Here is a 3,115-nt window from a genome sequence, read left to right on the forward strand (position 1 = left end):
TTTCTTTCTTTCTTTCTTTCATTGACAGGGTCTTGCTTTGTTGCTGGAATTCAGTGGCACAATCATGACTCACTGCCACCTTGAATTCCTCCCAAGTAGATGGAACTATAGGCATGTACCACTGTGCCCAGCTAATATTTATTTCTTTCTTTATTGTAGAGATGGAGTCTTGACATCTTGCTTAGGCTGGTCTCAAACTTCTGGACTCCAGTGATCCTCCTGTCTTGGCCTCCCAAAGTGTTAAGATTATAGATATGAGCCACCATGCCTAGCCATGGAGTTCTAGTATAAACAAAAGGATGATGATAATTATCATGAATACATATGAAAGTATAAAAGTCACTAGTAGAGATAAATATGTAGATAAACCCAAAATACTCCAATGCTGTACTGGTGGTATGTGAATTATACATATCTCTAGTATAATGGTCAAAAGTCAAAAGGATAAAAAAAAATAACAAAAGCTACAATAAGTTGTTAAATAATATACAATATAAAAAGGTGTAAATTGTGACATCAAAAACACAAATTGTGTAGCTGGGCATGGCATGTGCCTGTAAACTCAGCAACTCAGGAGGCTGTGGTGGAAGGATCACTTGAGCCTAGAAGTTCAAGGTCAGTCTAGACAATGTAGCAAGACCTTGTCTCTTAAAAAAAAAAAAAAAAAAAAAGAAAGAAGAAAAAAACCCACAGTATGTAGAGGAGAAAAGTCTAGAGTTTTTGCATGCAACAGATGTTATCAGCTAAAAACAGTTGACTATAACTATAAGATGTTTTACGTAAGCCTCATGATAACCATAGCAGTTATGCAAACAATAAAGAGAAAGAAAACAAATCTTAGAATCTCTTAGTACAGAGGATTACAAATTTTTTTAATTAAAAAAGAAATAAACAAAGGTGCTACAAAACAACCAGAAATAAACAAAGGTGCTACAAAACAACCAGATATAAAATAGCAAAGTAAAAATAGTAAGTCCTTCCTTTAATAATAATCTTGAATGTAGTTGGACTAAATTCCCCAGTCAACAGACATAGAGTTGCTAAATAGATTTTTAAAATAAGATCCAACTATATGCTATCTAGAGGAGACCAAATTAAGCCTTAATGATACACACAGGCTGAAAGTAAAGAGATGAAAGAAGGTATTCTATGCAAATGGTAACCAAAAGAGAGCAGGGAGGCCAGTCATGGTGGTTCACACCTGCAATCCCAGTATTTTGGAAGGCCAAGGTGGGAGGCTCACTCGAGCCCAGGAGTTGGAGCCCAGCCTGGGCATTGTAGGGAGACCTCATCGCTACAAAAAATTTTAAAATTTAACCAAGCATGGTGGCATGCACCTGTAGTTCCAGCTACTCAGGAGGCTGAGGCAGGGGGATTACTTGAGCCCAGGAGGTCAAGGCTGTGGTAAGCAATGTTTGTGCCACTGCACTCCAGCCTGGAAAACAGAATGAGACCCTGTCTCAAAAAAAAAAAGCAGAGGTTGCTATACTTACGTCTGATAAAATAGACTTTGAGTCAAATCCTGTCACAAGAGACAAAGATGGTCATTATTTAATGATAAAGAGGTCAATCCATCAAGAGGAAAATATATATGAACCTAACATTGGAATACTTAAATACATAAAGCAAATATTAATGAACATGGGTCAAATAGACAGCAATACAATAATAGTAGGAGACTTTGATATCCCACTTTCAACGATTGATAGAGCAACTGAACAGAAAATTAATAAGGAAATACTGGACTTGAATTGCACTTTTGGCCAAATGAACCTCACAGATACACACAGAACTTTCCACCCAACAGCAGCAGAATACACATTTTTTCTCTAGTGTACATGGAACATTCTCCAGGATAGAGCATATGTTAAGCCACAAAACTAGTCTTAACAAGCTTATAAAGTCATATCTAGTATTTTTTCAGACCATAAAGGTATGAAACTAGAAATCAATAACAGAAGGAATCTTTAAAAATTCACGAATATGTGGAAATTAAGCAACATGCTCTTGAGCAATCAATGGATCAAAGAAGAAATCAAAAGGTAAACTTGCAAAAATCTTGAGGCAAATAACAATGGAAACATAACACATCTGCAGCAAAAGCAGTTCTAAGAGAGAAGTTTATAGCAACAAATGCCTACATTAAAAAAGAAGATCCCATAGAGTTTAACATTATGCCTCAAGGAACTAGAAAAAGAAGCATAAACTAAACCCAAAATTAACAGAAGGGAGGAAACAATGAAATCAGAACAGAAATAAAACAAACAGAGAACAGAAAAACCATAGAAAGAATAAAACTGAGTTGGTTTTTTGAGCAAATAAATAAAATTGATAAATCATCTAAGAGAAAAAGAGAAGACTCAAAAAATCAGAGTGAAGAAATTACAACCAATGTCTCAGAAATAAAAAAACAAGATTATAAGGGACTATTATGAATAAGTATATGCCAATAAATTGGATAACCTAGAAAAAATGGATAAATTCCTAGAAAAATACAAGCTACCAAGATTGAGTCAGGAAGAAATAGAAAGCATGAACCGACTAATAACAAATAAAGAGATTGAAGTAGTAATAAAAAACCAGGAGCAGTGGCTCACGCTTGTAATCCCAACACTTTGGGAGGCCAAGGCGGGTAGATCACCTGAGGTGAGGAGTTCAAGACCAGCCTGGCCAACATGGTGAAACCCCATCTCTACTAAAAATACAAAAATTAGCTGGGCCTGGTGGTGGGTGCCTGTAATCCCAGCTACGTAGGAGGCTGAGGCACAAGAATTGCTTGAACCTGGGAAGCTGGGGTTGCTGTGAGTCAAGTTAGCCAATGTAGTGAGCCAGTGCACTCCGGCCTGGATGACAGAGCAAGGCTCCATCTCAAAAAAAAACAAGAAACGCCACGTGCGGTGGCTCACACCTGTAATTCCAGCACTTTGGGAGGCCAAGGCGGGCAGATTACCTGAAGTCGGGAGTTCAAGACCAGTCTGACCATCACGGAGAAACCCCGTCTCTACTAAAAATACAAAATTATCCAGGCATGGTGGCGCATGCCTGTAATCCCAGCTACGTGGGAGGCTGAGGCGGGAGAATCACTTGAACCCAGGAGGCGGAGGTTGCAGTGAAC

This window comes from Mandrillus leucophaeus, unplaced genomic scaffold, assembly GCF_000951045.1.
Source record: "Mandrillus leucophaeus isolate KB7577 unplaced genomic scaffold, Mleu.le_1.0 Scaffold1133, whole genome shotgun sequence".
NCBI classification, from domain to species: domain Eukaryota; kingdom Metazoa; phylum Chordata; class Mammalia; order Primates; family Cercopithecidae; genus Mandrillus; species Mandrillus leucophaeus.